Source organism: Rattus norvegicus, chromosome 3 (assembly GCF_021556685.1).
Source record: "Rattus norvegicus strain SHRSP/BbbUtx chromosome 3, alternate assembly SHRSP_T2T, whole genome shotgun sequence".
Classification (NCBI taxonomy): Eukaryota; Metazoa; Chordata; class Mammalia; order Rodentia; family Muridae; genus Rattus; species Rattus norvegicus.
Window position 1 is genome coordinate 51,126,729 of NC_141536.1, and position 23,696 is coordinate 51,150,424.

At 36.3% G+C, this 23,696-nt stretch overlaps 1 protein-coding gene across 1 annotated transcript in view; it reads left to right on the forward strand.

The window, feature by feature from the left end:
- LOC147995491 (uncharacterized) overlaps window positions 1-23,696 on the forward strand; it is a 209,174-nt gene that overhangs the window by 73,267 nt on the left and 112,211 nt on the right. The gene's annotated exons all lie outside the window — the stretch shown is intronic.

The window sequence follows — 23,696 nt, forward strand, 5'->3', positions numbered from 1 at the left end:
CATAGATATGGTGTGCCAATCAGTCCGTCTCTTGCTCTGATGTTCAGATGTCAATGTTTTTAAGGAACAACCAACCATAATCATGCTTTAATATCTAAACATTTGTTGAAAAACTCCTAAATTGGAAGATAAGTAAAGCATATAGATTATCCCCAATAATTTGTTATAATTATATTTATAACCATAAAATGTTATAATGCATTAAACTTATCATTCTACGTATCTGACATATCAATATATGTCAACACACACACGCGCGCGCAAACGCGCGCGCACACACACACACACACACGTGTGAATGAGTATGTATGCACAGGAAATAAACTGTGTGTGGGCATAAGAAAGAACTCTTGAACTAAACCATACCTAATAATCACAATAGTTAATAGCAAAATCATTTCCAAGCTTTGGATTAAGATTCAGAGTAATAATCAGTAGCTAATACTACAAAAGTTCCATTACATAATATTGATGAAAAGATTACAAGTCTACTGGCAAATAAAAATGGAATTTTAATATAAAATGCACAGCATTTATTCTACTTTGAAACATAAATATTGAGAAAGCGTTTGACTTTCAAAACAGTCATTCTTAGTGGACTTTCTCTTAAGATGCCAAATTTCTGACGAACCTAAGTGCCTATCAGTGGGTAACTAGAGAGAGAAAGACATGGAATATAATATTGCTGTCCAATTGAGTACCACTCAATAATAAAAATAAATACCTAACTCATGATTTATTATGGATGACCTTCTAAACTCTGACACTCAGCACATCAAGCAATAGTACTATATTCCCACAAAATGCCCAGAAGAGGCAAATGTAGAGACCAGAGAATTGTTGCGTGACTTTCCTGAGACTATAAAGAAATATGAGTTCATTCAGATAAGGAACTGACAGACAAAAGAAAAGACGCCACTTTATGTCCAGCTTGGTGAGCCTACAGTAAGCTTATTGAAATTACTTAGAGGGTAGAGGCTTATCATATGCTTATGACTTCTGCTCAAATGGAGTTCAGACAGCCATTCAGGGAACCTCACAGTTTCTCTCTACTCTGGCAATCTAGGAAAATAAATGAACCTGGGTCAAGGAGAAGTGGTGACTGTAAATTTTGGGAAGGGCCTGGACTCTTAAGAGAATGCCACAGTCCTTTCTGTTTCTTTATGTGGACATTGTAACAACCATAGTGATATTACCAGAAAACTAAGCATGAACTCTATTAGTCTGCTTGTTCACTGGAATACAGTGGGCTCATGTGTCCTGTGAGTCATGATACCCACTGCTGTCCACAATGATGATGATGATCACAGGCTGTTGTGAGGAATGAGTATGGTACAGCACAGTGAAGTTTCACTTAGAGCAAACACTCAATTGTAATATACAGAGGTAAATGAAATTTGAATGTTGGAGAGAAGAGTCTAGGTTATATTAACTAAAGTCTGGTAACTTAGATCTATTCATATTGTTAATGCTCAAAGTAAGATCTGGTTGTGTGTGTGCATGTGCGTGCGTGCGTGTGTGTGTGTGTGTGTGTGTGTGTGTGTGTGTGTGTCACATGCACTTATGGTCAATGTTTTACATAATTTAATATATTAGTTGTAATTTGATTTAAGGGCTAAGTAACAGACCCAGATAGTAAGTAGTATTAGCTGCTTAGTTTTCTTCTAGAGATACAGTAAGTCCTAGGTAGGGAATTAGCTTTCCTAGGCCCCATCTCACTTCACAGTACTCTGTTGAGACAAGAAACAGCAGTTACTGCAGTGGGGATGAAAGACATTTTATTTTCCATAGCCAAATATTAATGATAATGTAAAACCAGAGATTTAGGCTACCCCAAATTCCGTTTAGTAAGTCAGATATTTCATAAGATTTTTATAGTAACTGAATTGATAAAGTCATCAATCATCCTATATTTCAAATACACATCACATAGGTAGGCACATCAGATAACTGGGTTTCAACAAAGTACAGAAGGCTCTGCTATAGGCCTTAGATGTTGTTTACTTCTTTAACTTTTAGTTTGATAGAGTTGAGGTATCTTTGTTTAGTCCAAACTATTTGCCAGTAGTCCTATGGCTGATGGATGATATACAGAGGTGGACAATAAATGCTTAAAAGGGACACTAAAGATACCCCAAGATAATTTGTCTTTAGATTTTAAATATTCCAATCTCTCTACATTATTTAAATTTTAAACTGTCAATCACTGTAGTCACAACTTCTGCCTGAAATTTTTCGTTCACATAGCTATTCTTCCTATGTAGATTTTATTTTCATGAATTGTCTTATGGTTTTAAGATGGCTGCCTCATAACACCCCCCAGCAGTGCAGGCAGGTAGAAGGTGAAAGACAAAAGGGAGCAATTTTATCAGCATTTAGTTTAAATATAATTTGCTGAAAAAATATTTGATTGACTTCTGGCTACTGCTCAGAGGCAGGGTTAATAAAAGGGGATCTAGAAGGCTTAGCACCATGATTATTCAACTAAACATTAATAGTGGATTCCACAATAGTGCCTTAAAGCTCCTTTAAAAATAAGTTTTGATCTGTGTTCCATTGCCAGTTGTGAATGCTTGCTTGAGGAACAGTCCTTCTTTCAGAGAGCAAGTCATTTGCCCCCATAACACTGTTTGCAGTAGTTCATACATCAACGATGTGTTAGGAAATAAATATGAAGTAAGTTCCTCTTAGATTAGTTTGACCAAGAATGAGCCTAAATAAGATTTCTCCCATCTTCTATCTGATTGTACTTTGTGGTTACTGGCCTGTCTGATCTCTCTCTCTCTCTCTCTCTCTCTCTCTCTCTCTCTCTCTCTCTCTCTCTCTCTCTCTGTGTTATTTATTTCCATGTATGTGTATTTCTGATGACTTTCATGCCTGCCCTTAAAAAGGGGGTTGGAATTTGATTTTCATTTAATGAACATCACTGAAAACATGGCATGGAAAAGAATGGGTTACTTATTTTTTAGCAGAAACCTCTATCCAAGTTCTAGAGGGAAAGGATTTACTTTATTAAACTTAGCTGACCCATTACAGCAAACTAACAGTTGGCATTAGCAAGTTACCTCTATGTGTTGCTTCCAATATTTGTGGTAGTTATCTGTTTTATTTGATACTGCTTCCTGCACATTGGCCGTTTTCAGCAAATAATCATCACAACTCACACACACGCAAAAAGACCCTTCTGAGTCAGGTGCATGGGGGAACATATAACTGAAGGTCAAAGTTATGCAGAGCTTTTGTTGTTAAAGCGTATTACATGGGAAATCCAAGCATGGTAAGGTTGGAAATATTGTTCTCTTGAAGAAAGGTTAAACTTAGGCCAAGTGCACAGAAGGACAGCTGACTAGCTATTAATGTTAAGTCATATTATTATGATTTATTCTTATTCTTAACTTGGCTCCAAGGTCCAGCAAAAGTTCAGATCCAGAGGTAAAGGGAGATTTTCAGAAAATTGTATCACCACAAGTGGGAAAATGTTGCCCGCCAGGTGATATTGTAGTTTTAAGGTTTCACAGCTGAACAAAACTACTGATGATTTTTCTTCTCCAGAAGCCTGCACGGCACCCTTCAGGAAGATTGGATTTTGCCAGCAGAGAAGAAAGCATTCCACTTCAGTTCTAGTTGATTTCTCTGAGTCTTAAAGTCAAGGTGTGTAGTGTCTTCAGAAAGATAGGTTGTCAATTAGTTCTGGAGACAACAAAGAGGAATGACCAGAACCTGCATTTCTTTGGAAACCTCTAAAGCCCTTTTGAACGGCAGCTTACAAAGGGGTATATATAAAAACTCATAAATGGAGAATATATGTTAAATTCCACTTCTGGTTCAATAAGTAAATGAACCAAGTGATTTAATATAATGATTACTTTTGTGTTTATGAATGTGCCTGATAGTGCATAAAATGTAAATTTTATATATGCAATTTAACTGTACTTGGTTTTCTGGATTAGGGCTTCAATATAAAATATGACTCTTAAATGCAATCAAAGTACAGCATGTTGCACTTATGAAAAGAAATTGTTTCCTTTTTTCTTATTCATTGGGTAGACCCTATCAAGAGACATTTAAAAAAAAATTCAAGCCATGTAGCTAGAATCATATAAATGACTTAGGGTTTCTTGACTAGCTGATTTTCTCATCAAATCATTGACTTTCTAACCTAGCCTCAAGTGAGATGTTACAGCACTATATAATAACATGCCTCTTAACAACTGATTTGCCTTTGCAACTATGTTGGCAACTGCCTGTGTTACTTTGTCTCTTCCTCCCAGTGTGATTGCTAGCGACCTACTGTGTATTGATGTGTAAGTAGAATTACAAACTAATGAAGACAGGATGTTCTCAGAATCCAAAGCCAATGCATAGTTCAGAACTGAAGAGTGGCTCATTTGGTGGAAGAGCAGAGATTTCCCCGATTTTCTTAGATTACAGTAATAATGGGTCTCAGCTTATTGACTCACATTCACTATAGGTGCCTTAGTAGATATGGCCGTCAGATTACCAATCAGTAAGTAGTTAGACGCCTCCCAGAGATTTGTGAGCAGTGGCCATTAAAGCAAGTAGGGAATTATACAAATTGGATATAGATGCAGTGATAACCAAGCCAATTAATTGTGGAGAGATTACAGGTAAATCTTTAGAAGATGAAGGGTGGTTTTGGGTTTTATTGATGTTTCTGTTGTTGCTGTTGCTGCCGCTGCTCCAGAAGAACAAAAATAGAATAGATGTAGAGAAATAGACTCAAACAAATATCAGTGATACTGGTCTGGAGTTGTACTGTTTCTATTCTGGTTATGGATCTGCAACTCCAATGTGCGATTAGGAAAATCAATCATACTGTCAAGGAGGTTTTCTGTTCATAGAAGTAAGGAATACTAAAAATTGATAATAGGTTTCCTAACCTTGGCAGTCTCATAATGGTATAAGACTTCAGGATTAACATGTTAAAATGCTCAGAACAAAGCCAGAAAGTTGGAAGAGCTCATTGTTAGATGAGTGGATTTTAAGTTTTGTTTTAAGGATCTAACAAGGTAAGCCCAAGCTGTCTTCCTATGAGGGGTTGTTATATACAGTGTTTTTCTGCTTCAATATACATATTTTTGTCCTGGAATCTTACAATTTATCTAACCCATCTTTCGTTAATATAGTCTCATGGGACAGCAATGGTAAAGGAATTAAGAGGCTCCAAACACCCCTTTCACAGAAGGAGAACTCCATCAAGCCCCTCTGCCTTTTGCAGGGACTACTTTTCCTCCCATAATATATAGGCAGGACCAGTTCTATTTCCCCCAAGTTTTCAAAGTGAAAATATTCAGGAAGATAGCTGAGAGTCTCCTTGGTAATCACCATCTAGATTCAGGAGGACATATCTTTGTGTGTTTCCTGGTAACATCAGAATTTCTTCTCTCCTTCCCATCTTTAGCAAATATCAAATATAACTTAAAACTAAACAAGCATGAGTGTCTCAGATGCAACAAAATAAATAAATCTGTGCCTTTTTTATTTTTGTTGTTGTTTTGTTTTGTTTTGTCTTAAAAAGTTACACCTGAAGAGAACCAAATAAAATACAGAATGTAAATGCCTTCTCTAGACCAGCACAATAATTCATTTTTGTGCTATTGGAATGCAAGGCTTTTCTATACAGCTCTGCAGATAGGAGCCAAGTACAGTTATATGATTAAGTTTTTAATCCCATGGGCTCTGGTGGCTTCTCAGATCAGTGCTTACCATATGTGTCTAGGCTTAAATATGTTGAGGGAAAAGGTGATGAAATGCCCTCTCTATTCTGTGTGGGGAAACTGAGAAGGAAGCTCACGGGTAGCTATGGGGAAGTCCTGGTTGACTTCCTTTAAAACTCTACTTATCGTGATTACATACATATTGGGATGTACAGATCCCATGATCCCTCTGAAATTGCATTGTAGGAGAGCTCATTACCCTCATATTCATTTTATGGACTTGGACTTTTGATAGTTTAACCCCGATTTCATACATGAGGGACCATGCCTCCCAGTTTTTAAAGATTTTCCTTCAGACGGTACAAATCCAACAACAATTACAGTGTTTCCAAAACAGGATTAGTAAATGCAAAGCTGACCTAGTGTGGCTGATAAATTCTGCTACTAAGGAAATGGAGATGAATTGTTCTCGAGGTTTAGAAAACAGGAAAGCATAATTGAGCAAGTTAAAAAAATAATTTCAAATAGCAATTATAATAGCGCATCATTATTTCTGCAGTGCCTTCCCCTGTTCCTCAGGTTTAATGTGAGAATTTCCAGTGTAACTAATCTTACTATTTGAATAAAATCTTACTATTAGCAATAAAAATCCATCTTACTCTCTATAGTATCTATTAACTGTATGCACAATGAGGTAAAAAGTGAGGCTCCTTTTAAGCTAAAGGATTCACAGTATTGGAGAGTTGAGCAGTTGGTAGAGAAGGGATACCTTAATTCAACAGTTAAAAAGCTGAAACAAAAGTAAGTGAAAATTAAAATGTCATCAACAATATCCTTTTATGAAAAGTCCATAGAACAAGGGGCAGAATAAAAGAAGGAGAGAAAGGTAGGCATCTATTCATTTAATTAAGGCAGTTATACTTACAGAAAAGAAAAGAACCCTTCAAAGGACTCCACCCTAAAATCAGGTTGGATCTATCTTTGAGCCACTGGCTTTGATGATTGTGCCACAAGGGATCTTGAAAAATGCAAGGAACCCGGGAAATGGATGAATCTCATTCATTACATGCTAGACATAATTACCAAAAGGGAAATTTGCAAGGGATATGCTTAAAATATCCTATGAATCTCAGATTTTAAGACATCTTTTTTATTAGTAAGGTTAACCTACGATGGGACTCATAGCTCTATGAGTATTTTATCCATATATAACAGTCAAAATTGGAATCCAGATGATTATCTCAGTGGAAGTGGACATAGCATAGTTAATAGTTGCAAAATACTTAGTAGCAGAAGTCAAGTCTGCAGCTTTTATAAGCGAAAGTAGGATTGAGTTTATTCCACACCTCCCACTTGGAAGCACTTATTGTTCCATTGACACCCTTCTGACCTTTATCTTGTTCAGACTTGTATTAAATGCACTGGCAGGACACTAGCTTGTGCCCTCGGAGGCCCATTATTGCCATTAGAGAGCTCAGTTTAAGTACCACCGTTGCCTCAGATGCCTGTACTTGCTTAATTAGCATAGCATGAATAGGAAGAGTGCCACTAATGCCCGGCGCACTGCACACTCCGGTTCCCCCTAGTCTGTGTGTGCCACAGATTTGCTGGCAAACTTGCAGTTTAGAGAATTCTTTGCAGACATCAGAGTTAACCCTCGCTTCTGGGTGAAGAGAGCAGAGCCATTAGCAGGGAGAGTTGAGCCATTTTGTACTAATTGCCATTTAGATCTTCTTCTTCCACAGACAGAAACTGACCTGCCCAGCATCAAAAGGGGCTGTGCCAGAGAACATTTAAGCATGCTTAATCTATATTCATCAAAATGTCATCAAGATAGACTTTCAGACTACTTAACGATGATGTTAGAGTTGATGCCAATGAATTTCCAGGCCATGAGGTTGTCTATACTCTGATATTTATTATCAGCTACTTTACTTTTTTTTTTTTTTTTGGAATCAGGAAAAACTACAAATCTGACAGACTCTTTTTGTTTGTTTGTTGTTGTTGTTTTGCTGTTGTTACTGTTTTTTTCCTTTCTCAGATAACGAGAAAATTAATTTAAATTTGCTAAAAGAATCTTGTCAAGTGTGCTTTCCCTCCCCCTAACTTTGTTGAAAGTAAGTGTGGAGTATTCATTATCAAAGAGCTAGGTAAAGAACCCCTAATAAGACCTAGAAATTTCTTAATTGTACATGGAACTGATGATTATTTTGAATCCCCATCTCCTTATAAAATTCTCCCTTAGACTATTACTCCAATTTAATTTTTCTGAGATGTCTACCATTAACCTAGATATCTAAATAAATGTAAATGTTCAGTAGATAATGGAATACATTAAAATATATAGTTATCCACTTTAAAAATTCCATCAACAATGCTTCAAGTATTAAAGATAGCAGTGAGTCAGATGCCAATGATTCCAGAAAGGTTTTCAATTGAAGAAAGATTGCAGGATGCACCTTGGAGATTGCAGAGTGGAAGACAATGTGTAACCATAGCAGACTAATGGAGAAAGAGGTATGTTAACACATTCTAGTTCCTATAGTATCTTGAACCGGAGAATGTTTGTTTCAATTTTGGGTCACATACTAATTGAAAAAGTTCAAGCAACTTGAATTGGTCTTGCTGATAATCATGTATTTCCTGAGGCCTTATGGGTGAGTTTTTCCAAGGCCTAGATCCTAAGTTGTGTTAAGAGAAATGTATTCAAGGGCCTGGTATAGAGATGAACATCTGTTATCCAGCACAAAGCAAAAATGGGAGAAGGAACCAGAGTTCAAAGTCATCCTTGTCTTTATGGAGACTTCTAAGACATTAGAGATTATATGAGACCTTGTCTTCAATGAGCAAAAATGTTCTAGTTACTCAAAATTGAATGTAAAATCTATCAATGTCTAAGGAACTACAGAAAAAAAAAACTACAGAAACTCTGTATATCAATTGGTATAAGGTTCATACAGAAGAGTATGAGACTATAACATTATATTACTATAAGATACTGTGAAATTTTTACATCATTAAGATGGTTGTTAAGTAGAATTTAATTACTCATGGAAGCAGAAACAATTGCCATATTTAATTGCAATAGAAATTTCTCAAAGCAATTAATAGCGTATTTCATATTTTATATTAGATTTGTGTCAATGCAACTCAGATTTCTTTGGAAAAAATAAAGATGATAAAAAGAAATGTTTTGCTGGAGCTTATTAATGTGAAAGAGATAATCCAATATCAATAATTCAGGATATGGGGACTTCTAACCTTCCAAATACTGATTCCTAGACTCATAAAATTCTGTTACAGATTAGAAACTCATTTTACCGGGAATATTCACTGATTTCTAAAACTGGTTATAAGTACAAACAACTTCCAAATTCCTACCTTAGGAAGTTGTATTTTCCTAAGTTGTATTTTCCTAAAGTTGTATTTTCTCCATATTTTAGTATCCACATACAAAGACAACCCCTCAGTAACAAAAAGAGCAAAACAGAACAAATACCATTACAGTCTGTGATATAATTCATATTCATTATATTTCCATAATACCAATCAATCTTTGTATTATCCATACTTCATTTTAGCAATCCTCCCTTCATCTATTTTAAGTGACAGAGATTCAAGTAGATATGAACAGTCTACAACTTTTGGAAGTTGCATGTGCAGGGAAAGGGAAACCAAATGCACACAAAGGATAATCTTGAATAGTCCCTGGTGTTAATGAATGCAATACAGAGTGTTAATGAAAAGATTGTTGGGGGAAAGAATGAGGGAGTATCAGTAATGGAATGTGTAAAGAGACATGATTGGACAGAGTCCTAAACAAAGGCTTTGGGCAAGAGAAGTCCATACAGTACAATTACGAAGCATTCTTATGGTAAAGACACTAAAAAAAATAAGATGGAAATAAAGAACATTCTAGAAAAAAAGACACCATGGCTGAGTCCAGAAAAGGAAAATTATAAGGTTGCAAATAAGAAATTAGTAAGGTGAGGAAAACTTATATGCTGAAGAATTGTAATTAATAATGAAGATGTTTTATTTATTTCTAAGCAATGAAAAGTCTGTGATTTGCTTGTTTGTTTGTTTTGATTTGTTTCTTAAAATGATGCCAATATTAATAGCCTTTAAAATGAGTTTTTTCTCTCATATTGAAAATGTTTTTTAATACAATATATTCTGATTATGGTTTCCCCTCCATCTACTCTTCCCAGTTCCTCCCTTACTCCCCCTCCCACCTAGATGTACACCCTTTCTGCCTCTCCTTAGGAAGAAAATAGACATATAAGGGATATTAATAAAACAAAATGCAATATAATGAGATATACAATAACCAAATAGTAATAGGACAAAGAAAACAAGCGGAAGGGGAAAGGCCAAAGAAAACCATAAGACATGCATATAGACTCAGAGACACACAAGTTTTCTCACACAAGAAAGCACATAAACATAATGACAAAGCACAAAATGGAAGGTATAATATTTCTACAATACACCTATAAGGGAAATGTCCTGATTTAACATTACAAGACAAAGAACCTCCAATGATAACACTGAGTTTTCCATTAGCCATCTACTGCCAGGAGGGGGTCTACTCATGAGTGTTGCTCGCTATGGGTAATATTTATTTAAATATTTTTGATCCAAGGTTAGTTAATCTAAAGTTTGGAAGCCACAGAAGAGAGGGGTCGACTACAAATACATGTTCATATATAAAGACATTAAATACATTCCAAATTATGTAACAACTATAAACAGGAAATCAAATTAATGTATAATCACTTTTCCTGTGAGACTCACATGAACACAGCTAATTTTTCATTTGCAAATGGCCATCACTTGGTTATTACTTCTAGGCAGGAATGAACGTATATAAATGAGTTTTCATCCTCGATTTCAAAATTAATTTTTTGATATGGAAATTTGAATTATAAATATTTATTTCAAACTTAAATCACTTATTATAACTAATTTTCAGGCAGATAAATTATAAATGCTTATATGATTCGATGTGTATATTTATTAAATTTACTTTTGTATCTATTCAGTATGTTTATATATGAATGTGTACCTGTGGTTAACCTTGGCCTCTGGCTTCTACATCTGTAGATTAACTAGCCTTGAATCAAAAGTATTAAAATAAATTACTCCCAGTGGCCGCTCCCCTGAAGACACCACAGCCTGAAGGCATCCCAGGAGTTCCACTGCACACAGGGCAACCGGTAAGTGACCCTCCCCCAGGTCCATAGCCTCTCGGAACCCATCATCCCAAATCAGGAATGAAGCCCTGAGGGCCATCAGAGAGAACGGAAACTGGCAACCGGGGGACCCTCCAGAACGTACCAGAGACCTGGGAGGTGAGAGATTCTCAGGACTCAAAGGGAGGGACCTTAGATGAAATGCCCTACAGTGGAGAGAGGGAACTTGTAGAATTCACCAGTAATGGGGTTGCCGTGCCACAGTCAAAAATTCTGACCCAGAATTGTTCCTGTCTGAAAGAACTGCAGGAACGAAAATGGAGAAGAGCCTGAAGAAAAGGAGGTCCAGCAACAGGCCCAAATTGGGATCCAGCTCACGGGGAGGCTCCAAGGGCTGAAATTAGTACTATGCTATGGTGTGCTTACAAAAAGGAACCTATCATGATTGCCCTCCGAAAGACCCAGCAGGCAGCTGAAAGAGTCAGATGCAGATATTTACACCCAACCAATGGACAGAAACTGCTGACCGCTGTGGTTGAATTAAGGAAAAGGCTGGAAGAAGCTGAGGAGGAGGGCAACCCTAGAGGAAGACCATCGGTCACAACTAACCTGGACTCCAGGATCTCTCAGACACGGAGCCACCAGGCAGCATACACCAGCTGATATGAGGACCCCCCAACACGTATACAGCAGAGGACTCTCTGGTTTGGATTCAGTCAGAGAAGATGCACCTAACGGTCAAAGACTTGGGGCCCCAGATATTGGGGAGGTCTGGGGGGTGGGTAGGATGTGGAATAGAATAGAATGGGAGGGGAATAAAGTCTGGACTAAAGAAAAAAAACAAATAAATAAAAATAATATTTAAAAAGTAAAAATAAAACTAAAAAGATACTCACAGTAAATATATAGATTTTTTTCCTTCTAATCAATCCTAACATTAAGCTATGCAATTATATTCTTTGTATTAGGTAATTTGAGTAATAGAGATGGTTTCAATGATAAGGATTATGATTATGGATTACATACATGTATTGTACCATTTATAAGCAGGACTTGAATGAATGGAATTTTTAACTAGGGAGCTGTTGCGTTCTTGTGCAAAAACTGAGATAAACAAGTAGGAAACAGTATAATGTCCCTTGTTCTTGTGCCCAACACATACTCTAATTTTCCTTTCCTTTCCTCCTGCAACCTCACTTTTGATATTTTACTCAGTTTGCTTTCCCTCCGTCCTTACAGTCCAGCTCTTCTTTGAGCCAACCTTTGAATATGATTTTGGTCTTTGTTCCATTAAAGTGAGGCACTGCAAAGAGACAGATGTAAGAAGTTGAAGAGAGGGAAACCTCTGTTTCCCAGATTGTCGGGGTGTTAAGAAAGTTTACAACCCCAACATCGTGTGCAGCAGGACACTGCTGGTTTTCTCCCCAGCACCTCGTCATACAGTGCATGGACCATAAATGTCACTGTTACCAAGAACCTTGCCAGAATTTTTGACTCATCCCAATCCCCAATGGGTCTGATTGTGCTTCTTATGAAGATAGGAAAACTGAACTATTGTTTCTAGCAGCTCTATTACTTGGTTATGCTTTGTTTTTTCATTGAATTTGATCACAACATGTCTCTTATCACCGCAATACCCTACAGTAGTGGGAAGAAAACAATCAGTTGACTACTTATTCTTTTTTAAAAAATCATTAAATTAAAATATGTGTGGAAAATAGGCAACAAATTATCACAAAAGATGTAAACACCACTAAGGTCCAAATTCTCCAGGTTAGGGAAAACTATTGCTCTAAGATATGTGTAATCTTCCTTTCACTAGGAAAACACATTTTCTCAAATTATATAATAGTATTCAAAGCAATTGTGATACGTCTTTTTCCTTGCTCGATAGAATTTTAATTTTTAGTAATTTGCTGCATACTCTATAGGAATTTCTTTCTTATAAAGTCAATATGCATAATGAAGCCATTGTTTTGTGTGTGTGTGTGTGTGTGTGTTGTATCTATGTGTGATGTGTGTGTAAGTTACTTGTATGTGGATATGCAAATGTTCATGCAGAGGGTACAGAAAAATTTTTAGTGTCTTCTTCTCACTGATTTCTTGCCTTTGGATGCAGTTTCTCACTGAACTGGAAACCCTAAATCTCTCCTTTTTGGCTAGCCAATGTGCTTTCACGATCATGTAATTATTTTATGCAACACTTGTAAACCACAAAGGATATGTTGCTAAACATATCAGTTTACTGGACAATCTTACTTGTCTCTGCCAAGTAGCCTGAACTCCTAGAAAAGCATGCAGAACACTTTGCAATCAGAGACTAGGTAAGAAGTACATTGCAGGAGAATCCATGGTCACTGCAGAAATGACAGAGGACTTATATTCACACATAGCCTTGTATAAGCATATGTTTTCTAAGAACCATATTGTATGCGCTTATGAGGAATATGAATATCAATATGAACTATTTCTTTTCTAAAAATAATAACTTTCTATTTAAATCATGTTGTACATAACTATGTAACATTAAAAGTGAAAGGGTTCCATTTATATAACTGTACAAGATGGGAAGGCTGACTTTTAGACCTACACTAGGGAAATACATGTTTGGTCATATGCTATTAGCCTTCTGTGTAAATTATGGCATATTTTATGAATATCAAAAACCTGGAAGAAAATCATATTGAAAACACTCCCCATATCTAGAGCTATGAAAATCAAAAGAAATTCCAAGGCAATGACGGTGGGACACTAATGGTGGGAGGGACCAACCTATCTTCAACACTTGCAGTGTTTTTTTTTTTCTTCTGGAAAGTTCCCATTTAGAGCTACACACATATTGTGAGGAACTTGTGAGTGCTTGACCACTGAACTATATACACAGCTTCAAATTAAACTTACAGAAAAATAAGCATCCAAGTTATGTTAAAATTCCCAGTGTTTCTATATGTTTAATGTTCCTTGCTTTCAAGAATATACACAAACCATGGTAAACATGGTAACTTTAAAGATGACTAGATTCTACCCTCCCATGTTTTAAATGCATAAACTGGCACATTAGTATGCATTAGTATGGGAAAACATTTTAACCAACAGAAACAAAGCACGTATTGTTTTGTGTCAGCGCACTGATACTTGCCAAAATTCATTATTATCATTCAAGAGTTCCATTGCCTGTCTTCCAAAGTTCATTATGTAATAAAGGGAAGTTATTTGTTCTCAAGGAGATGCCTTGGAACAAAGCAAATGCCGTGCAGATTTCTGGCATGGCTGTGGCTCTTCCTCTGTGATATCCTTCACACCTCGTCCTGTCCACATTGACCGTGGACTTGATGACGGTGACATCGTGCTCTTTCAAGGTCCTTGGATAATTTTACTCCTTATTTATATCCAGAGAAAGAGAAAAAATAAGTGAGTGGAAGTTTTGATGAAGTGGACACCATCTTCTGAGGCAGTGACATCAGTAAGATGATGGAATTCATTCATCCAGCCTTAAGACCACAACACATTAAACTAGATATCAAAGGGGTTGGAAGAGCAGCTAATATTGCTACATAAAGTAAATCCTCTCATTTTTCTAATGCTCCTCAATTATAAAATCCCCACATATTTATGTGTAAACATAGCCCATAATAAAACTGGCCTTTACATTTGACAAATAAGAACTTATTCCTATGAAATATGAGAATCTTTAAAAATTAGTTCAATGTCCTGCTGGGTTTTATAATGCCACGTGTAGTATGAGTGGAATAAACCTTATTACTTTAGGGAAAAAAAGAAGCCCCTTTCAATTCTTGCTCCCTAAAAGCAGTTAAAACTTTTAAAGCTTCAAATATAAATTTTCTAAAAATATTTTAAAGCGTCTCAAATGGGAAGCAATTTCATGCCTGCTTTTTAAGGAATCTATTCAAAGAACTCATTAAAACCATTCACTTAAATAATCTCATGGATGTTCATTATACTGTGTCCTTTGGGAGAAAAAATAACGTATGAACTGCTGCCAGAAAGCAAACGAAGGGACAATGTTAAAAGCAAAAGGTTACTCCGTGAAAGGAGTTGAGGAAAACATCAACCTCCACTTCGCCCTGAAAATCTCCTTCTAGACATATTTATACACGTTTAGGTCAGTAAATTAAAAGGAGGGAAATAAATGTGAAACTATAATAGTTAATGTCTAAGTAATCTGTAGCATGGGAGCATTTCAGTCTTCAGATTTTTTCCTTTTGGTTCTGGGTGGACAGAGGGTGTTGTGTACACATGCTGTGCCGTCTACGCTCATGTAAAACAGGATGTTAGAAGCATACACAAGGAACACAGAAGTGAGCGTCTGCATTTTCCCTAAAATCTTCAGCAAGGTGTACATACTTAATGCTCATTAGCTTTTTCTTACTTTTGAGAACTCTTATGATGTAAAAAGTTTCTGGTGAGGAGACATAAATAAAACAATTCAATTTGTGCTCTAGAGATAGATGTTAAAGGGGTATAATGACTTTTCCTTTACTTCTGGACTAAGTATAGAAGTGGCCATTTTACCCTGTCCCGAAGTGAGGCTTAGGTGGCCATGGCTGTAGGCCAGATTCCATAGGGTTATTTATTTATTTATGTTGCCCACAGGTGAGATTGCTTTGTTATTGTAGCTCCCCATTTAAAGTTCTGTGGCAATGAAAAGAATGGTCAATAAGGGAGTCAAAGAGTGGGCATCTCAACTTCAACTTCTTCTTTCTCCAGTGCCTTCACAGCTTCTCTCGTTTCTAAACCCCAAGAACGTTGCTAATTCCCAGTGAGAGCACCAGAGATACTTGCAGGAAATGGGAAGAAATGGAAAGCCACTGGTGTCTTGTATAGGAAGAGACCCAAAGAAAGTGGCAGTTATCTCAAGTAAACTCACAGAGACTCTAATGAAATATCAGAAATATATTCTTTAAGTAGTTTGGAAAACTTCAGACGTTTATACTTATAAGTATAATATTATATAATACTGAAATGTAATACCTTAATAAGTAAAGTGCTATAGAGATGAAGAAGTGAAAAGGAGAAAAAGTTTAGAAACACATATATTGAATATAATTATATGTATGAATTATATTACTTATATACATATTTTAATAATATATTAATTATAATATTTTAACACATAGTCATATGTAATAAATATTGAATATGCTATATATTGTAAATATATGGTAAAGCGTCATGCCGAGTTTTAGGTCTAAATTACAGTTTTGGTCCTGGAGCTGTAGCTCAGCAGTGGAGAACCTGCATAACATGCCTGAGACTTTATGTTCAATCCCCAGTTCTGAAAAGTTCAGTTTATAAAAGATGAAATAAATCTCGGGGCAATGTGGGAGTTGAGAAAAACAACTCAGTAACCTTAAAGAATCAGAAAATAATGTGGACATTGAGAAGAGTCTGCGTGGAGTACTTTTGCATCTCACTACTGCTTACCTATAAATACACTGCTGAGTATTTCTTACAACAGTAATTCTACTGTAATATTTTCCAGTTTAATTCATTTCCTCCCTTTCTTGGAATATGCGATATGTTCAAGCAAGAACTGAATGGTTCTGTTTGACTTTAGAACTTAATAATAATAAATGAATAAATGTATTTATCTGATAATTGACCAAACTTTTTGATGAGTAAATGAAAGCTTATGTAAAAATTCCAATCATGGAGGAGAGATTTTAAGGAAATAGAAATTGGATGTTTAAGCTAATGGCTGGATTCCTCTGAAACTAATGAGGAGAGGGAAAAAAATAAAAACCTCAAATACTGTGGTCCATTAGAGCACAACATGGTTTAATTACTTTTGATATTTCCACCCTGCTCACCCACTTTCTTCTACAACCTTGCAATTTATGAGCCTATAAATGAAAGAATGACTTCCTTGCTATAATTAGGTTTTTATTTAAATGTACAATATTATTCTGATATCATGACATTTTTCAAGGGAGACATTTTTCATTGGTTTGTTTGAAATCATTCTACAAAAATGAAATATTACACTATAAAACCAAATTCATGATTATGTTATAAAGTCAAAGTTTTGCATTCCTTCAGGAAATTATTTTTAATGATCAAAATCTTGTAGAAGGGGAGAACAAAATAGCATCCCCGCCATTGTAATAAGTTAAGAATGTGGGTCAAAGAACTAATCATCAGTAGCTTAACACCTGTGTACCTCGTTTATATGTGTGTATTAGTAAAACACGAAAGAAACTGTGAGCTAAAAGACTCGTGCTATAAGAAATTTCCATGTATGTTTAGGCCAAAAGCACATAACCCGATGGTACAATTAGTCCCTTTATAAGGTAGCAACCAGAGCAATATCCTGTCACTCCTCTCTCTCCATCTCTCAGTGTATCTGTCTCTCTGTCTCTGTCTCTATCTCTCTCTCTGTGTCTCTGTCTCTGTCTGTCTCTCTTGCTGTCTCTGTCTCTCTGTCTTTCTCTGTCTCTCTCTGTCTCTCTGTCTCTCTTGCTGTCTCTCTCTGTCTCTCTCTGTCTCTGTGTGTGTGTGTGTGTGTGTGTGTGTGTGTGTGTATACACATGTATGTATTAAAGGCAAGCCAGAAATATGGCCCTAACCAAACACTGAATTTAGCTGCACATGGATTTGAACTTCCCCATGCAACTTCCATTGCAACAGCACAGAGTGAGTTGTGCAACTTCTCTGTGCTTCCTTTTTCTTGTCTCTGAACCTAAGGTAGACCGATCTTATGTACATGAAGAATTAGCAGTTCGATGGGAAAGTAAGCATAGAACAGCTTAAGCCACCTCTCTACCTGTCACCATATCCCATTTCCAGACTGGAAAAGGTTCAGGCAAGAAGGAAAGGAGGAGAATGGATTCTGGGCTAATGTAGTCTAGTGTCCACTCAGGTGGTTACTATTGGTTACACATGGTGCCACAATGAAGGCAGCAGGAAATTTTACCTCAGTACAAACTCCTCTCACAAAAAACTTGGAGCCCACCGTCAGAAGTCGCTGGTAGTCTTACACTCTTACTGGCAGAGGGAGGCTTAGCAACAGTTGTCCCCGAGCTAGCGTGTTCATCCCTGTTGCCTCCCTTGCCGTCCAGACTCAACATAGAGCAGTTAACAACCGGGAGCTGTAAACCCCAGACCAGAATTGATTTTGGCAAAAGTAACATAGACATTTTCATAACTAAATATTCTGTATCCCATGTATTTTAAAAACTCATCAGTATTTTAATGAAGTAAACTGTGGTGGCATAGTTCTTTAAAGTGATTTTTTTCACCTTTCTTTTAGAACACCTTTCTAGAATATTCTTGCAAGAGCCCAGCAAATCTACTAGACTTCCATTTCCTCTCCTAAATGGAAAAGTCTCCAATGACAGCAGGCAGTAGTGATAAAGTCAACAGATAACATGATATTTTAAGAAAAAAAATATGAAGTGAGAGTTCATTTCTTGTATGAGAATATGATGTTATTAGACATTTTTTGAGAAAAATGTTCCATCGTTGGCGTCATCCTTTGGGAAATGCTGCAATCAATCAGTAAGCGTCTATGTTCCTCCAGTGGCTTGAGTGCCCACACTTCAGAGGCTGGGGTGTGCCCTGAGTCTTTTAAGTGGGTGGAGCCATTCTTTCCCATAGCTCGGTGTGCCAAAACTACCCAAATTAATTCCCTGGGCAGAGGTCTCCAGCACCACAGTTTCAGAGTGGGTTGTTAGGCGTAGGTGAAGTTGGCTGCAATCACTGATCTTAAAATTTCTATGTGGGGCTCTTGTGTGTGTTTTGTAGGCCAGCGATAGCAGCATGGTAGAGAGCCTTCGAAGCAATACAGAGTCTGAATCCCACAGATTTCTGTGTCAGAGTCTGCATTACTGCATTTAACTTGCGAAGCTCTAATTAAAATAATCTAAATGATTAAAGAAAAATCTTGGCCCAACGTCACAGGCATATGTTCACTTGTCAGTAAATACTCCTGAAAGTACATTCTTGCATACAGACATGATTCATTTGATCTTCCAAGAAGTTGTAGATACACTCATGTTTATTTCTCTTAACGAAACCACGTGATTTTATATAAAATTGAGTAAAGGAAGGGATCTCATGTGAATAACAATGGAAGGCCTCTTAGACAAACCTCTCAGGAAAAATCGACCATGAGCTTAGCATGAATTATGAAATCGCCACGGGTCAGAATCATTTGGAACAACCAACTGTGAGGAGACAAGGGTGTATCATTCCACTGGAAAGAAAGGTATAGGCTGAAAGTAATTTCTCTTTATGTAACTTTATCCCAGATTCACTCCGTTAAGCACAAGCTGGGCAGACAGATGCAAACGTCAGCAGCCCTCTCCTGGCTGAAGACCTCAGAGAACAGAGTTGACTGGAAACTGGAACTGTAGCAAAGATAAATCAAAGCAAGCCACGGGAAGAACAACAGTGACCCCAGGTGTGCTTCAGCCTTCCAGGCAGACCCCACCCATTGCCCACAGATGTGTGCAGAGGAGGACAGCCTAACAATATCATAAATGTGCTTAAATAATGTGCTAGGGTTTTTTTTTTAGTTATAAAGTCAGTTGCATGGTTCTCAGTATGAATTTTGTAGATTCCAGTACCACACTGTGCCACAATATCAAAAGGACGTCTGCTGGAGAGATTAGTGGAGAGAAGCAGAAATTAATATGACCCTAAACAAAAGTATCCATATTTAACAGACTAAACTATTTAAGCAACCCTTAAAATTCCCTTTATAAAGGAACTATTTACATATACATGATTATGTATTAAATTTAGGTAGAATTGTGACCACATACATGAAAATGAAATTATATACATGATTCTAATTACTTGATAAAGGGATTATAATATTAAGTTTTATATCTTAGAAGGATCAATACTAATAAATATTAGGACCAATCAAATGAAAGGCAGAAATTTAAAATCTAAAAGGAATCAAGATATACTATGTAGACGTGTGTCAAATATAAAATATAGGATAGGGGTAACAGAGCAGAGGAACAGATGGGCATTTAAAAAAAGAATTATTACAAACCAAACACTCCTACATCTAAACATATCCATGGCACCAGCTGTAAGAAAGCTGAAGTTTACAAGTAAATACAGAAATTATCCAGATAAATGAAAAAGCAAGTTTCAGAATTGCACTATCTAATTGAATTACAGTATAAAATTTTTGAAAAAGTGGAAGGATGCAGAAGCATCGAAGAGATTCAGGGTGTAGCGTGCGATAAAAGGAAGCCGCTCTATGTAATGACACAAATAGACGACATAGGTTTCACGCCAGTGATCCCACAAAAATCCAAACCGTCAATAATAGGTCAATACAGAAAAAGTGACATACAAAGATATGGTTAATTACATATCTTGTTAATGCTGTCAAGATACGTGAAGTAGAAAGAGACAAAATTATAGGGAAAGGTAGATCCACAACAATGGGAAATTTCAATTCTTTTTAAGGAATTGATGGGAAAGCTGGAAACAAAATAAATCAATAGAAACTGGAGAAGATGTAATACCCCGCTGGGCAATCAAACCACTTTGGTGCTTTCAGAGTGAAATACAGCAAACAAATACGGAACGAGCATCCATTGGAGTTTCGCGAGGTGTAGGACTTACTATGCAGCAGCTCATAACGGACATCTTGAAGTCAAAATCAAATGGAATGCATTCTGTCTTCAACTGTAGGGGACATGTTCTCTTTCTTTAGCCATGTCCACTTTGGTTCTAAATAGTTCCTGTGTTTGGATATCTGTTTCTCTCTCTGAGTTTGGGGAACTTTAAGCTATCATTTAATTACAAGTCTTGTCTGGACCATGCAACTTTATCTCTGATCCTTCTCTCATGACTTACTTTGGCCATTTGAATGCGTCCCCAGATTCCAGGAAGATTTTTGTTATTGCCATTGCTATTGTTGTTGTCACTGCTTGTTTTTGTTTGTTTTATTTTGTTAAGATTATAATAAAATTACATTTCATCTTCCCCTTTCCTATCTTACAACAATCCCATATACCCTTCCTTGCCTTCTTTCCAATTCATGGCCACATGATCTCGCTGATACTGATTCTGGCCTGCAATATTGACTCTTCCCAGACTATTCCAGAAAATTATCTCATGTTAATTGTACCAAATATTTGAAGACAATATAATACCAGTCTTACCAAGCATACTTCCAGAAAACTGAGAAGGAAAGCACATTATTATTAGAAATCTACAATAGTAATTTATTTTTAAATAACTTCACCTGCGTGCGTGCAATAGACAATTAAAACAAGTAACTACATTTTATGTTTAAATGAATTTTGATGTGTCAATTGACCTTTTGTGGTTTTTTTCTTCATTCTTAAACCAACCCATGCAGCCACTTAAAAGTTTTTGGTAGAACTGTATGTTTGTGTTTTCTAGAGGCTTACAAATATATACACCAACACATGACTGTAAATAATCTATTTTTGTTTATTTAGAATAATTATTTTGAGATAAAAGCATGTTCTATGCAGCGTTTCAACAAGGATTATTTTTCTTATGTATTTTCCCAGGTATTCATTAGCAAATTAACAGGTAAATAAATTGTGGCATATTTATGTAATTGAATATAAGACAACAATGAAAACAATAAATTGTTAATAAACATGACTTGATTAAGGTATATAATTATTTTTCTAAAAAGTAATTAAGTTTTAAAAAGACATACTTATTATTTTATAAAGTCTCAAAACAGGATAAAAGTGAAAAATTGTCACAGGGTAACAGTGAATTTTATGAAAGTCAAAAATACTTTCAACATTACAACTGGTGGTTGATCAAAGTTTATATACTTATTAAAACTTCAGGAATTTCATACTACTTAAAGTCTATGCATTTAGTGATTACTCATAAATATGCTTCCATAATTGTAGTGACAACTTTTACAATATCTCCCAGAGAGATATTTCTCAGATTGTCACTGACTAATTTGAAAGAGGAGGAAGGGAAGTTTTTTTTTCTTCATCATAAGTTAACACATGGTAATTATACAAATTCATGAAATACGATACAAGGTTTAGATACCTCTGCTTCTTTGAAGCTATCATCCAGGCTACAAGCAAATATAAAGAAAACCTCTTTCACCACATAAGCTCAGTAATACACAATTAATTATTTGAAAACAAAAGAGAAGAGGGGTTATAGCAACCCTTCAAATTCTATAGGCACTTAGTACGTCATCTATTATTCTCTCTATAAAATAGTATCTCTACTTTCTTTAATCAAAGAGCAGAGAAGCAGGTGTGTTTTTAACTTTGCACTATAACCCAGTCTCTACTTTGAAATCACCACTTGCTTCTGATAAAGAGATTTCTATATATAATAAATATCCTTTTTTCCTCAGATTATGAACACAGCTGGGCATTAGTCACCACCCAGGTGCTTGAGTCTTCTAAGTGCCTAAACCCTGATGCTTTCATTGTCACACCGTGCTTCCTGCTCTCCCCTCTGACTCTATTCTGTTATATTGAAAGGCAAGTCTAGTCCCCCATCAGAGCAGTGCCACTCCCTCTAGCCATTCTGGTATCAGGATAAGTGTTTTCTATATATCTTGCATTACCGGTGTCTTAAATATCTTGCTGCTGAATTTCTTCCTTTTTAAAAGAGGGAAATGATTGGATTCTTGGAAGTTGTTATTTTCTGTAGTGCTTTTAAAATGTAACTTCAAGTTATCAGTGTACACAGAGTAAATACTGAATGACTTCTCTCTTTACCCTTGACATTGCAACTTTCCAGTTGATGTGTCTTATGGTAATTTAATTAAATACATGGTCTCTTGTAACTTGTGACTTTTTTGTCTTACTTTTCCCTTCTACATAAACCAAGGTCCACTTTTTCTGGTTATTGTTTGCCTTGCAAAACATTCAGGAACTGAATGTGCAGGATAATGACACACACAGCAATCTTGGATTCTCAACTCTTCCCTGGGGATTGGAGTCTCCAAAGTTCTCTTCCCCACCACTTAAACATGTTTTTTAGCTTTTTTCTGATAGTATTGAATTCTCTCAGTGATCATTAAAGTCATTAAAGTCAAACTATTTTTCATCATTTTAACTTTTGAAAGTATTCTGGAAAGCCATAGTTTATTGACAAGCGTATATATCATACACTTTATTTTTTAAAAAGTTATTATTATTTAATCTTTTTTTACAGTACTGTCATTACTCCCTCCTGGTCCATACTCTGACTGTTCCTCATCCCATTCCTCTTTCCCTGTCCCCAAGAGGATATCTTCCTGCAACCCAAACCTCACCAGACCTCCCCACTCCCTTGGCCCTTAAGTCTCTCAAGGGTTGGGTACACCTTCTCTCACTGAGGCCAGACCAGATAGGTTTCTGCTGTACATGTTCTTAATGTGTATATGATACACATTACCCAATATTTCCAATGACAAACCCATTTATGCTATTATTCCTGTTGGTGCTATTTGCATTTTGTTTACTGACTTTTAACTTCTTGCTGTGTCCAATTTCTTTTGGTGTTCCCATCACATCATCCATATAAACTATGGGGGGTGGAGAGAATGGAGGCTCATCTATAGATCAAAAAGAAGGAGATGGGACCCAACAGCCATCTGGCTAAGTACTCTAAGCAAATAAGTGATGTTTGGTCACAAGTGGGAGAATTTCCTTCAATATACAAGGTGGAGAAGAACCAAGAAAAATGACAGTCACCAATCTCTGCCATTTGTGTACATATACACACGTACATGCTTATCTGGAAACATTCACATACATGACCAATTTACACACACCACACACACACACACACACCAAGGAGATTCTATTTTATAGTACAATATTATATA